Raw genomic sequence first — 15,464 nt, 5'->3', positions numbered from 1 at the left:
AGGCTTATTTAGCCCTTCTGGCTGCAAAACATTGCAATTCAAATTGCCCCATCTTAATCAAACAAAGTCAGACCAAGTTTTGCAAGGTGGACAGTTTTGGTTTCTACGTTCTTAGTAACAAATCTGTCTGCTAGAGGGAAGGGAGGTGCGTCTGATGAAGCTGACGTCAAATAAGCAAGCCTTGAAACTTTTGGAATGAACCCTTTCTGCCTGACTATGCTAACTCATGTTTATTTTGTTGAATAGTTCTTAGGAATGTGCTATTTAACAGTATACCAAATCAGGTAAATCTAAACTTAATTCTTTTTTCTTCTGTCTTCCCAGTTATTTAACTGCCTGCTAGTGACACTGTGCACTTGTTATTTGCACTAGGGTTTTTTTTAAAGCTATGCTTTACACAAAAATTAGTGGCTGTTGCAGATGTCAGGGAATGATCTGTAAGGAAGGGAGGGAGGGTTGCTGCATCTCCAGTAAACTTCTCCAATTCAGCTTAAGGTCCAGGATTGGAATAGAAATTCAAACTGCGGTTGCCAAAAAGTTCTTTCCTGGACACAGCACCAACTGGAAAAAAGCTACAAGCTAAATTCAACCCCAAAGCAAATGTCTGCAATAGTCTTCTCTGAGCTGGAGACAAGGAGAAGTTGGCCTGGCAGAGTTGGATGAAAGATCACTTTGACCATCTTGGTCTTTTTTTGCTCTGAAGGCTGTGAGTATCGTTTGCTCTGCCATTGAGTAACACTGAAGAGGGGAAAGCCTATGTACTTTAGCAACCAGGAGAGCACCTAACAAGATAACTATGAAGTAATGCTCAACAGTAGAGCTGTTCTTCAGGCAAAATCCTGGCCCAAACAAAGGTAATTAAAGTAATCCCATAGATTAAAGAAGGGGCCAATATTTCAACCATGATGTATTAAATTTAAAAGCCAATTTGATGCAGTCCAAGAGACCTTGCTTTGAATAATGAGGCTTAGGCTCATTACTGCTTCATGGTTTTGGATACTATTATAATGGTAAATTATATGTCCAGGGCCAGGGTGAGACTCCAGGCAATACTCCTTAGGCATGGAACATGTACGAGGCACGTAAAGAGATTTGGGTTACAGAGCTGTCTGGTTTGACTGGACTTTGGTTGTAGCCAGCTGATAGTGTTGATGAAAGCAAGTGTTAACTGCAAAGGGAATAGTAAGGGGAGGCAATCTCTAGGATTGCTGTAATATGTTTAAACTAGATCACATAAAGTAGAAATCCCTTCCCACTAAGGTCTACAAAGACAGAGAAAATTGGATATAGCAATTATTACAAAATGAAAAGTACTTCAGATCAGGACTGTGAGAACATAATCTCCAGGTTTTGGTTTTTTCTAGGAATAAAATCATCATGGTCCTTCATTTAAAATGTCAGCTTAATGCTCAATAACAATGAGTGAAGCAAGCCAAATGATAGGGCAAATGCTTTAAAGAGAGACCCACTGGGAATCGCTAAATAAACCAAATCAGGCTCAGGACCTCTCCTGAGATGAAAATCATTAGAAGCTGGGAAAACACATGGGAGAAATACCATACATGCTCTTACTCTTCTCTGCATGCCTGCTTGTCCACATTGCTGGGAACAGGTTACTGGGTTAAATGGAGCACTGGTCTGGACTAGAAGGGTTTACCTGGATGCTGGTCTTGTTCTTTACCTCCCTTTCCCACTGCCCACCCTATCCTCCTTGTAACAGTGTTGCTGGTGCTCATGGCTTTCAAATTGATGACTTGCAGCAGTCTTTTGCCTTTGCAGAAGCCCTGTGGTAGCTGCTTGGCAAATATCTTGGAGTCTGGGCCTTGCCTTGCAGAGATTTTGGTCCAAGCACAAGCATACAGCCCAAGAAAGTGGAACAACACTGGACTTCTGGATACAAGTCTTCCTGCTTCACTGAAAGCAGGATGGCTGGGGTAGATTTCCTAGCGGAAACCAAACACGACTTTGTAGATGAGCTCAGGAGCTCGGCTATACACAGTCAAGTGTCTGCACAGTTTCCCCGTCTGGTGCATAGACTCTCTCTTGCTCTTTTGAGACAGCTACTTCATCCTTTTTTTTGGCAGTGCTCCTGACACTGACTCAAAATGACAAGTCACAAGATTTTTTTTTTTGTGGGTGCGAGGTTGGAATATGTCTGAAGTAGTTTTTGGGTAGCCAATGTTCTGAGGGGAAACAGCCACGATAGCTAATGTTTTGGAAAGCTGTGCTGTCGCTTCCACTTTGCCCCACCATGTTGTTCTCAGTGGGAAGGGAATTTTACTTTGAGTGTTTCAAGTTTACAATGTGTACTCCAGACACTGTTTCGCCGTTTCATTCCCTGTGTAATCCTTGTATCTCCTAGAAAGAGCTTTATTACCAACTCCATCTGTTCTGAGAACTGCTTTCCCTTCAAACAGCCGAAGCCTGTGGGATGAGAAGCTACATCTAAACGAAGTGGTATCAGTGCTGGCAGTGGGAATTCTGTTTTGGCAGGTTGCTTAGCTGGCCAACAAGCATGTTTCTTTATCTGTCTGATTGAAGGCTTTGACCACAGAGATAAGCAGCTCAAAAATGCCTGTAAGGAAAGCTATTTACTTAAAGAAGGGCAGTGACTTCATATATCCAGAGCACTCTTCACCTTGTTTGGATGCTTCTGCAGTGTTAAAGAGTGGAAAAGCCTCTTGTCCTTATCAAGAAGATTATAATATCTGTAATATAATTGGGAAGAGTAAAAGATAAAAACATAGCAGACTAGTAAGCAGGAAAATCTTACATCAATGTCTGTAACTTCTTGGGTTGGCTGATACAAGAGTGCTGATAGAACTGTATCAGCAAATCACACATACACCCCCACACCCTCCCTCAAGTAGCTTACACCACTAGCCTCTCGTACCTATAACCATAGCAAGTACCAGCTTCTTGGAGAAACTATAGCAATAAAGACGGGTTTTTTTGGTTTGTTTTTGGTGGTGTTTTGTTTTTTTTTTGTTGTTGTTCCTTGTTACTTCAGGGTCCAGTTCCCCCCTTTTAGATTGCAGTCAATATTGAGTCATAATACAGCAACATCTATTGATTACACAACATACTATTAAGTAGTCTGATCATAGATATACTATTTAATAGACACACTGTTCCTATTAATTTATGATTGTATCATTTTGCACAGTTGCAACCAAATAAAAAACTAGTTCTCATTCTCAGGTCTTATAAATCACACAATTATTTTATTATAATTCTGGCACCCTTCCCACCCATACTAGTTGGTGCCAGAGTGCAAGCCTGTCCATCTTTACTTGCCCTCACTGAGACTTTCAGGCATGGACCTGATGGAGAGTCACATAGGTTGTCTGCAGGGGTTTCCCTTCAGCGTCCTTGGTGTGCTTGGGTGCAGAGGTAGCTTCAGTGTTGTTTGTAGGTGCCTGCATTCCTACTGTAAGAAGATCCCACTCTTTTTTTTTCTTTGCCTGATTTCATGTCTTATTCTCTTTTTCTTCTGTTGCAGGACCCATCCTTTTTTTCCTAACTTTACCATGTCTTTTTCTGTACCCCAACACTCTGCAAACAAGCAGTTCACTTTTTTTTTTCCCCCTCTCCTCATTGGTCTCAATTCTGCTACAACTGTATTCAAATTTGATGTTTCCAACACCTTTACTCAGGCAGTGTTAGCCTTATGGGGTATTACTGACACAGTTGCTGAGGCACAAGCAGCCTTCTAAGACTGTGTCCCAAAACTCCCCAACAATGATCTGGTTCATACTGGTAATGCTTTTTTTTTTTTTAATTTTATATACTCACTAAGGCAAATTATTCTACTTTAGCTTTGATTCCTCTACCTACCTCCGATTAATGCAAGTAGTCTCATATCTGAGGTGCAGCCTGCGTACCAGACCAACAAAACTACATGTTTTTCATGCTCTGTTTTGTGCTCACACAGCATCCTTGCCCTTGAATTGCTTTAATTATTCTCTGGGTTCCCTGCAGAGGCTTAGCTAGTTGTGAGGCCCGGTGCTACAGCAGGGTCTCTCACTTGCATTCTTATGACTGTACCTACCCAATTACTGTTGCCAAAATAGTTATGGGCATGTTGTTTTTCCTAAGCTCCTAGCCAAGTAGTTGTGTTTGCAAAACTTTTCCAAATGTAGACCTGGGTAGTGCTTCACCTGATCTCAGTAACAAGGTTTCCTCTTAAGAGTTTCTTTTATTTAAAGATATTTTTTCCCCTCTATTGTGCAAGTCCTGTATAAGGTGAGTCCTAACCAAAGTTTAAGTTCTTTCTTTCAAGCCAAAATCTTTTTTTCTGGCCTTTCACATCTTTGTGTGCACATCTGTACAATGAAACATTTCCACAGGGAAAGCTTCGCATTAAAAGCTTGACTGATTTATCTTCCTTTTTCTTGCAATTCTCTCTGAACAAAAGCTTTCTGCTTCTTATTTCTCAGGATGGATCTGCTAGTGAAAAACAGTGAGTGAAAATTTCTGAGCAAATAGATGAGACTTTTCAGAGGAGATACATTCATTCTCTGGAAAAGTCAGCTTTTCCTACTGTGCTTGTAATAGTATATTTAATATTTTAGATAAAAAACAAGGCCTAGAAATGCAATACAAGCTAATGTGTTGCCACCACCCCCTTCCAGCTGCACCTGATAGAAGGTGAGCTTTGTTTTCTGAGATTTCTGCATTGCTGGGGGTGTAAAGTGCTAAGCATGCACAGCGTAAGCCCTTCAGGAGCAGAGACCAGCAGGCCATTGAGCCCCCGGGGCTTCTCCTTTCCACAGGGTGGGAAAGCTTCTGGGACCCACCAGCCCTCCCGGCTGCCAACGCAGCACCTGTTTGGTGGATACCAGCTCCTGCAATTGCCCCTTGTCCCTGTAAGGGCTCCAGGACCAAACCAAAACCTGGGGCTCAGACTGCTGCGAAGTGACAAAATTTGATGCAAGCAGGACTTGCAGATGGGGCTGCTGTTCTGTGCTTTCTCTGAGCACTGTAAAGCTGAGCTTTGCTGAGCCCTGGCATGCTCTCAGCACAAGCCCTTTGTGGCTGGACTGATGCTCAGAGATACCTGCTCCTTCTGAAACACTGGTGCTGTTTGTATACAGCATAAGCCTACATGTTTTATGTGGGTCAGATTTTAATTACTTTGACACCTTAAACAGTAGCAAACTACTATGTTAGCAACCTTGCTAATTTTAATTGCTCTTTTTTAAAATTAAAGCTTTCAGGAGAAGGGAGTGATCAGTGGTGTGGAGAAAAGGAAAAAACTTTTTCCTTTTTATCACTCAGATAGCTTTCTGAACAATTAATGTAAGTTTGTATGTTGTCACAACTTTTCCAGACTCCACCTGGAGTCTACAACCTGCAAGACAGACTAAAGGTTCCTGGTTCATCTGCTACTTAGTGAGAGAGAGCGTGCATTTGCACCAACGTACACACCTTAGACTGTACAGCTATAACAAATATGCACGAAAGTGCACAGCTTCCTTCTGGTTACAAACTAGCCTTTTCCTGGAGGAAACTAGTGGATGGTCATGGAGAAAGGGAGAAATTAGGCTGCTGTTGTGAAGCAAGCATGCTCTTCGGGTCCAGAGGAGGGCCACCAGAATGATCCGAGGGCTGGAGCACCTCTCCTACAAGGACAGGCTGAGAGAGTTGGGGTTGTTTGGCCTGGAGAAGAGAAGGCTCTGGGGAGACCTCACTGTGGCCTTTCAGTACTTAGAAGGGGCTGATAGGAAAGATGGGGACAGACTTTTTAGTAGGGCCTGTAGCAATAGAACAAGGTATAACGGTTTTAAACTAAAAGAGGGTAGGTAGATTCAGACTAGATAAAAGGAAGAAACCTTTTATGATGAGGATGATGAAACGCTGGAACAGGTTGCCTAGGGAGGTGGTAGATGTCCCATCCTTGGAAACATTCAAGGTCAGGTTAGATGGGGCTCTGAGCAACCTGACTGAGTTGAAGATGTCCCTGCTTATTATGTGTGGGGGTTGGACTAGATGACCTTTAACGGACCGCTAAACCGTTTTATGATTCTATGAATATTTCTAGATTTTAATATTTAAATCCTTATACTTATAATGTCCAACGTTGCAAAGACTTGTATGTAATTTCTGTGCTGTGATTATATAGCATCTTCATATAAAAACAGGTTATTTGTTAAAACTCCATTTAACTAGTTTATAAAGTGTTGGAAGACAAGATGGAAAGATTCTGAGTTTTGGGCTTGTAGACTTCTACTGGTAGCAGAAGCAGCATTTGAAATGTAGGTATGAAGATGATGGGTGGTACCCAGGCAAGAGCAATTGTCTGGTTTCCACCTTTCATTTATCACAGTATGTTTCTACTGCCCTCAGTTGTACTGCTGTGCTATGGACTCTTCTTGTAGCAGCACAAACTGTGCTCAACCCCTAGGAAAGAAATAGGCTGTCTCCTGTATGGCCTCTTCTCTTTGGCACCTTTTTTGCATATATCAGAGACACAGAAAACATTCGATCATGGTAGGTTTGGAGCAGGAAGGTTATTTTTTATATATTATTCCTCTGCCATTTGTTTGCATGCAGGAAGAAAATGTAGGATGAATTTGCTCTGGTGCTCTCTGAAGAGGATAGCTTGTGATGTGACTAAGGTGACATGTGTCCATGTAAGGAGTGAGTGACTATTTGGGATATTGTTACAGAATGAGTGTTGTCATGTTTGTCAACTCATCTGCAGTGTGCACTTTTGAATAAGGGGATGGAAAGGAGGAAAGCAGACTTAGTACCGCCTCGGAGCAGAGGCAATGATAAGTGCATACATCTATTTGTGGTTTGTATCGCGTGTTCCTCATGCAAATGTACACAAGTCTAAGGCTGAGAAGAAATTCTGGCCTTGGAGTCATGTGGTCTCTCAGACCGTAGTAGGGGTGGAAGCAATAAAACCAGCTTTGGTGCAGAGAGAAAAGCATTCATCTCCTTCTGCATTTCCCCTGCTCGGTGCCACCACCTGATCTCAATAGCTCTGCAGGGTTATTACTGTGGCAGCTGGGTTTTGAGGTGGGTAGGAATTTTATTATGAATATTGTTCTCAGAACATACCACTTCACTGAGTCCAAAGTTTCTCATGGCAATGCTGGTAATACGTGGTGGGAATGTGCATGCCAGCAGGGGAGTCTTCTCAGCAACAGGAGCAAGCACTGTAGTTAGCAGAAAGCTTCCCTTCCAGAATAGCCTGTACGGGTTGAGGAATTTTTTTACTTCTTGTGATGCTGGCGTTCAAAGGAGAGACTCATATGGGGACTTCTCCTGGGCTAACAGACTCTGAGCTGCCATGGGGGTGGCCTCCTTCTGTTCAGGTGAAGCTCGCAATGGGAGAAGCTTTGAAACCTCAAGCTTCAAAGGGGTGAGAAAGGGTGTTTCAATGTTGCTGTGCTGTCCCTTCAGTGGACTGCATCTCGGTGCATGGCAACGGCAACAATATGGTGAGGAACTGCTTTGGTGAGTTTAACTAGCTAAGGAAACAGCCTCTGGCTTAGCATGAACTTGGCAGGTCTCATTATGTCAGGAGTCAATCTCTCCTGTGTTACTTCATGGCTGCACTTGTGAGCAGCTCTTCAGCCAGGCAATATGTTTAAACTGGTGTTGAATCAGGATTACAGCGGATCAATGGTCTCTGTTAAAACCCCCATCGCCCTCCTGGATGGACTGAATTTGTTTGCCAACATTGCGGTGCTGGTGTGCAACTTCAGATTGATGCAGATCAGTGCTGGTTTGGCCGTAAGGAATGGCACACCAGGACAGTTGAACTGAGGCGTGGCGTCGGCTTTTGCAACTCTGGTGGAAACGGGTGTTTCTCCATCCTGGTTAATGGAGTTTCCTCTGCGTTCATGGGGAAGTGACTCTCTCTGTAGAATAAGCTCAATTCGCTGCCTGGGAAATGCTCAGCAGTATCCAGGTGCTCTTTTCGTAATACACCCTGGGAGCTTGTGAAGGCAGCAGACTCAGCAAAGGGCTAGTTAATGTTTGATGTAAGGAACAGAGTTTCTGGCCCTGCAGACAAACTCTGTTTATGGGTGACTCAATGGGGGCAGGAAGTGATATCTATAGATATCAAGTATCTATATCCAAATGCACACAGTGGAAAGGTGTGACATTTTGTAGTTGCGCAAGTATTGTGTTGGGGAACTTGGTAAATCAGTAGGGTTTTGGATTGAATAATCATCCACAAGCAGGGATGAATGTTCAAAATAGCTGCCCTTGTGCTTCTGGATCACGTGGCACTGATAGTCTTTCTCCCTTAAAATGATCCAGGTGACTTCCACACAGACCTGACGTGAAATCTTTAAATTGTCTTGTAACCACGTGCTGGCAGGTACGTAAAGAAGTGTCTGTTCACCGAGAGCACTGTAAAAGTGAGAGCAATGGAAAGTGGAAGTCTCTTACCAGCAACAGACATTGTGAACGAGAAGCTCAGCCCTTCCAGACAAGAAAACAGGGCTTAAATTAGGCAAGAGTTTTGGATTTCATCAACCTAATTTGCCTTTTGCTCCCTTTTGGTACCTGACTGTTCCCTAACCTGTATTTCTCCTCCCCTTTCTGACTGACGGGTGGTGAGGTTGAATTTGTTTGGATGAATGGAAAAAAAGGAGATGAAAGAACTACAGCTGAAGGAAGACTAAGTTTAAACTGGATTCTGATGGATGTTAGGAGTGAATTTCAGACTGGTCAGCCTGCTGCCAAAAAGTTGCGAGTCTGATGCAAATGAATTTCATAGCTGCTGCTGACGTTCTTCCAGCAGAAGCGTGTCTGCTAAGGGAGTTTGCAGTTGCTCCTGGTGAAGCTATTCCTGAGTTTATCCCACTGTTCTCAGACTGTAGAAACACAGGGTTTCTGAGTGTCCCCTTGTCATCAGCACGGTGCCAACGACGAGAACACAGGGAGGTCGCTTTCTCGGTGGCTGTGCTGTTGTTTCAAATGCTGCTATGATGGAAGATACTGCACTCTCTGTGGTGAGCGTTACTGTAATTGTGCAGGGAGAGCTTGGCTGCTGCAACTGAATCTAAGTCTGACAGGAGGGAGCAAAGCCTGGTATAGGCTTCTCTGTCCTATGTGGGGGGATGTGCTGCATCCATCCCTTCTGCAGGCCCTCAGGGGCCAGTGCTGGTTACAGGGATGGCTTTGGCCGAGACGGGGGGTTCAGACTTGCTGAAATCTGAGTTCTCCGCTCAGTCTCCTGAGGGTGCCAGTGCAGCGAGCTGTTCTCCACCCTGCTACCTCAGCCAGGCGCTCCAGCAGGCACAGGTTGGTGTGGATTGCATCTGATGTGAGGGTGGGATAGAGCTGAGTGCAATCTGTGACGGGAATTTGCCAACAAGGCAGCAATTATAGATATGGGATTACATGTGGGAAGGGCCATTGCCACTTCTCTAATGTTTCTAGAGAGAATGACAGGAGCCATTTTAGGATGAGACTGCTACTCCCTGCTCTGTGACAGGGGTGGGACAGCAGGGATCCCTCCTTAGGGCTTCGAGAAGATTAAGAAGTCCAGAAGCAAACAACTGTAATCTGTTCATTACCATTAGGGTTGGGGCAAGTAATATATTAGGGTAGGCTGCTTTTTCTCAATGGATATTCAGAGAACATCATCTGGGAGAGCTTCCAGCTCATTTTAGCTTCTGTTTCCTTAGTAGAAGTCAGCATGGATCACAGCCACAAGTTATTTCTAGTATGCAGGTTGCCAGATATCCAAAACTAACGTATGGACCTTCTTGGCCCAAGAGACCAGTGTGGCTATGGATAGCTTTCTTCAGAAAAGCCTATCTGCCTTTGTGTGATAGCTTTCCCTTCCAGGTAGACAAATAACAGGCTTTCTGAGTTAGCAAGGACGTGACAGTTTGGACTAGCTAAGCCCAATTTGGATGTTGCTGAGATGAAAAAGTGGGATTTTTTTTTAGAGTTTCCTCTGGCAGAGGAAAGTTTCACTAGCAGGCTTGGTCAAAGCCTGTCTGAATCGGTTTCCTAGCAGAAACGTGCTCATCTTTCCTCCCACTTCTGTCACAATCTCTTCCAGAGGATTGGTGATGGTGGGAAGGAGTAATTGCATTGGTTTTGAGGATGCTGTGAGCACCCAGCCCGAGCTCCATTGCTGGCTGGAAAGAATGATGTGAGGAAATAGGATCGCAGAGCCTGGGGAGAAGCTTTGCAGACCACCTGGCCTTCAAATTCCTGGCACTGCTCAAACTTGTCTCTGTAGGAAATCCATCTTCCAAGTCAAGCTCAGGTCACATGAGAAAATGAATTTGGCAGGAATATTATGAGTCCCTACCGATCTGCCAACAAATCCACCCCAAGCATCTTGCTCCATGGCTCTACTCTTAGAATAGAGCAGCACAACTGACAACCCAGTGCAGAAAAAATGTACTTGCAGAAGTGCCTGGAGGTGGCTTCTGCAAGTTTTCCCATGAACCAATGCTGCTGCAAAAGCTGACTTCCCTTAGCACCGCATTCTCCTTTTACAGAAAAATAAAAGGCAAGGGCTGAGGAAGGGCTGGAGAGCAAAGAGAATTAAGGTGGCAGGAAGAAAGGACATTCCTACTTCTTGCTTTTCTGTATTCCTACTGTCCTAGGAAGGCTTCAGTTCTCCTGGGTGCTGTTTAGTCACTCAAAAAATGTACAAATGTAGGGACAATTCATACTTCTGTGCCCACCTGACCTCCTCTGACATCATTAGTAGCAACTGGTGAGACGTTGCCATGTGCATTTAAGTGCCATTTTGTGCATTGTTTTTCCCAAAATATCTCTGCTTCAGAGGAAGGTGCATAAAGAAAACGAAATTCAAAATGACTCTGGCACAATTATAGCAGAAATAAGAAGCTATTGAGCTTAATGCAGATGCCATGATGGGAAATATAATCTCATTTCCTCTCCTTTTTTTTTCATCTTTTGTGTTAGGTGCTCTGTTATCAACTTTATGTGGGATGTTCAGAAATTTTATTGCATTGAGCATATCTGGGAATTGGGAGGTCTCTTTATTACAGAAGGCAGAGATTTTTGAGACGGGCTGTCAACAGCTTGTAATGCTTTAACATCCCTTCAAGGTGACCGGATGACGTGCCTTGTAGAGAAGTGCCCCTTGGGGCACTATAACTGGAATCATGGGGCTTCCTGTTCAGGCCACAGATTTTTGAAAATTAGAGGCCTGAAATTACATATGTAAATCAATCCTTCTATATGCATAGGTGCAAACATAACTATGGAAGACCCTGATTTTCAGGGTTGCTGCTGTAAGATCTACCCATGAGCACTCAAGGCTGGAACTCTGAGCCGTGGTGTTTCCTAGAGAAACTAAGTAACCATGTGTTTGAAGAGTTTTCCTTTAAATTTGTGAACATGACTGTATATGCTTATTTGCATATTTGATACCTTACATAAATGTAAGATATATAGTATTTATCTTCTGTAAGTAAATATATGTATGTTTAAACTTAAATATATAAACAATTAAATATAAATACTTATTTATATGTATTTCTACTTAGAAGACCTAGCTCTGCTGGGAGACAACTTGGAATACCTTGAATACTGTGTTCAGTTTTGGGCCCCTCACTACAAGAAAGATGTTGCATTGCTGGAACATGTCCAGAGGAGAGACACAAAGCTGGTGAGGGGTCTGGAGCACAAGTCATACGAGGAGCGGCTGAGGGAACTGGGGTTGTTCAGCCTGGAGAAGAGGAGGCTGAGGGGAGACCTTATTGCCCTCTACAACTACCTGACAGGAGGCTGTAGCCAGGTGGGGGTCAGCCTTTTCTCCCTGGTGACAGACGGTAGGACGAGGGGGAATGGTTTGAAGTTGCACCAGGGTAGGTTTAGGCTAGACATTAGGAAAAACTTCTTCACCGAAAGGGTTGTCAGGCTCTGGAATGGGCTGCCCAGGGAGGGGGTCAATTTCCCATCCCTGGAGGTATTTAAAAGAAGGATAGATGAGGTGCTTAGGGACATGGTTTAGTGGTGGGATGTCAGGGTTAGGTTAAAGGTTGGACTTGATGATCTTAAAGGCCTTTTCCAACCAAAGAGATTCTATGATTCTATTTACTGGAGTGGAGAACACCCTGAAGAAAAATCTTTTAAAATCCAGGTATGAGAAAAGCAACTGAGGCTGATGGGACAGATTCTTCCTTCGGTTGTCATGCAAATAGCATGGGTATGGCTTTAGCCACTGCAGCACTGCCAGTGAAACAGTATTTTGTCTTCCTTCAGATTGTCTCAGCCAGTGCTCTCCTGTCTTTATGACGGTAGATAAGGATGACAGGCATGAGACTGAGGGCAGAGGTTGTGACATGCCCAAGGTCTGGGAGCTGAACCCCCATCCGTTATCTTTACATGTGTGGGGACTGATCTGCTCTGTGACTCTCGGGAGATGGAAGAGGCTCTGGTTTGTCAGTGGGAAACGCTTCTGCCCCTAGTTTGCCCTAACCAAGTATGCCATCGGCAAGAGAAGGCAGAGGCAGCAAAGATGCTGAAGGAGCCAAGTTACTTCAAAGGCGGTCTTTGGTGAAAGAGCACCTGCTTGAGGCTGAAGGGGGCATCCCCTTCCTTCCCTATGCAGGCAGGGGAAGGTGGATGCCAGTGGTGGCTCAAAGGGGGTTTGTACTCTGGGGACAGTTTTCAAGGCGAAAACATCAATTTGCCAGTGCTCCCCCAAATCTGAAGAGGCTGAAGGAGGGAATCAAGACTTGTACTCTGCTCAGATCTGTACTCTGGATGCCAGAGTGGGTAGCCTGTTAATGTGTCAGTTAAACTATGTAGTTAAAGCTGAGATACATCCATCTGTCAGCAGTGAAAAGGACAAGACATAAAAGACTTGCGTAGCAGGGGTGGGCAGGGGGGAGAAACACACTGGAAGTTTTCCCCTTAAGGCTTTGCCTGGATGTGTCTGGCTGCCATTGAAGCTTTCTCTTACAGTTTTGGACTCACATTTTTCCCAGGAGAGGCCGTGAGCCCTCCTGCTTGCTTGGAGGGCTGGAAGAGGAGAGCAGAGGGATGGCCGGGTCCAGCTGGAGATGTCCTGGGTGGCCCTGCACATCTATTTCCAACCGAGCCACCTGATGGTGCTGTTTGCTCAAGTTCCTGGCCCCGGTGGGTGCTCCTCGCCGGCAGAGCCGGGGACCTGCATCTTGATCTGCCTTATCACAGGGCGTTTAATTAATAAATAGATGATAAAAAAAGGTTGGCATCCTCCACCTGGCTCCGGCAGTGGGAGCTCACCTCTCTGCCAAGCCCCGGGGCAACAACTGATGGGGTTTTTTAAGGTTGATTTCAAGAAAGTGCCTTGGAAAAGGTCTGGGGGAGGCCAGGCCTGGGTGCCTCTGCGTTTTGTGGAGGCTGACGATGCCTTGCTAGGTTTTCCTAATTTATTTTGCATTCTCCTCACAATTTCCATTGTGGAGCTTTCCCGTATGAGGATTAACTGTCACAAGCGGTGCAGTGCAGCGCTGGCAACCTCCCTGGAAATCACGCCTCCTGAATAATGATGAGAGCTGAAAGCAGGACAGAAAATCCACCCTTCTGTTCCCTAAATCAGCACTGGGTAACACCACCACAGACAAAGAGCAGCGCTTGGCGGCACCCCCGTTTCCATAGCCTGCCTCCCCTTGCAAGCCCAGCTCCCACTGCCTCACCCCAAAATGCACAGACAAGGCAAGAAATGCAAACTGGGGAAGTTTCTGCCCAACACCAGGCACCTGTTTGGGGAGGCCAGTCTCCCTGTTTGCTCTGGAGGGTGCAGGCTTGCATTTGCTGTCTTAGGGACCAAGCCCCTTGGTTAAGGACTAACAGTGCAGTGCTTTGCAGCGTAGGTACCAGGGATGGGGGTGACTGGTGTGAGCAACCAGGGCCAACGTATGGTGGAGAGCAAAACAGTTCACCCCCCTGTCTTGCCCGTTTCATTTTCTGATGGTGAGAGAGGGCACGAAATAACATTTAGCCCAGGTTGTCCTGCTCACTTCTGCCACAGGCAGCACCACCACTGGGTCCCTCTGAAGTGAATAGGCTGGCTTCTCATTTGTTTCTCACTGTCAGGATGATGAGTCCGACTAGATTTCTTTCTGTTTGTGTTTGCTGCTTGTCTGTGCTGACAAAACATGCGTAGTTTGTAGCTCCCTCGCTTCAGCTGGCTGCTGTTCCATTTTAATGCGAGGCGCTTCGTCGGAGGTCATTTACTCAGTATGTTGCTGGGCCATTTACAAATATGAGCTGATGAATATTTCATTGTCGTTCACCAGGAATTCTGTTGAAGTGTGGAGCTTCATGGCAGTAAGTCAGTATGTGATGCACTCAACCTGAAATTGTTTCCTTGCCGCATCTCTCATCAGACGTGCTAATTGCTGATGTTGAGGAGGAAAAGTTGGTGGGAGGAGGAGGAATACATACATGTATTAATATAATAATACTCTTTATCTCACCTTGATTTTATTTTAATATCCCTGGAATCGGTGCTGCTTGGGGAAGGGGTTCTTTTGATGAAATAGCAAATGCAGCCATCTCTTCCCGTTTGCTCTAAGAGCAGTACCCAGGCTGGCTTTCCTTCCTGCAGTGCCACACCTCCAGGAGGGAGGCTCTGCTGGACTCGGAGACTCCCTCTTATGTGCCAGGAAGAGTGAGTACTTGCAGCGGAGTAGGTGGTGAGACCGATTTATCTTGCTGCAAAACATCCTAGGGGAAGCAGGGCACAGCGTGCAGGGGACGCATGCCGGTGTTAATGCCTCCTTGAGACCGCAAAGAGCCTGGAGCAATAGTTCTGCAGAGGGAGACCCAAGCCATTTGTCTCGGAGTCCAATGATGATTCAGGCACCAGCATCATTAGGTATTTTATTGCTGAGCCAACTGAAGAAAACAGAGGCTGGGATAGAGTACCAAGGTTGACAGCAGGGGTCTATAAAGGTAGTTTACCCAGAAGCTGTCAGCTGAGAGGGAGAACGTTGCTGTACCATGGCAGTAGAGTGGCAGCAGAAAGTCCCAGCTGCATGCTGAATCATGCAGATGTGCTGGTGGCAGTGCCTCCCACCTCACCTGCTGACTGGGGAAAAGCCAGTGGGAAGGTGTTTTCATGTTATGGTGTTGCATACCACTGTAAAACAGTTTGCCTTGCACTCCTGGACTTTCTGGGCTGCACGGCTTTCATGGTGAGCAACGTCTCACTGATAACTAGTGCTATGGGGAACGTTAGGGCACACTGTGTTTCACTAGAGAGAAAATAATCCAACCAAAGAGATCCTGTAACCATTCAAGCTTCTTCAGTCCTCTCCCTTGGTGGTGCTGAGGTCAAGCTCTGGGGATCTGCCAATAACAAAAGTTATTGTATCTGTCAAGAGGTACAATACCCACAAGAGAGGGAAGGAAGCCATGTGCACCTGGAAGTTGTCTGCTTCCCTCCATGCTCAGAAGCTTCTCTCTGCTGCCCAGACCACAGGGGATGGGCTGTGAATTGTGCCTGCTCT

This window comes from Egretta garzetta, unplaced genomic scaffold, assembly GCF_000687185.1.
Source record: "Egretta garzetta isolate BGI_Z169 unplaced genomic scaffold, ASM68718v1 scaffold246, whole genome shotgun sequence".
NCBI classification, from domain to species: domain Eukaryota; kingdom Metazoa; phylum Chordata; class Aves; order Pelecaniformes; family Ardeidae; genus Egretta; species Egretta garzetta.
The sequence above is the reverse complement of the archived record's forward strand: the minus strand, read 5'-3'. Positions refer to the sequence as shown.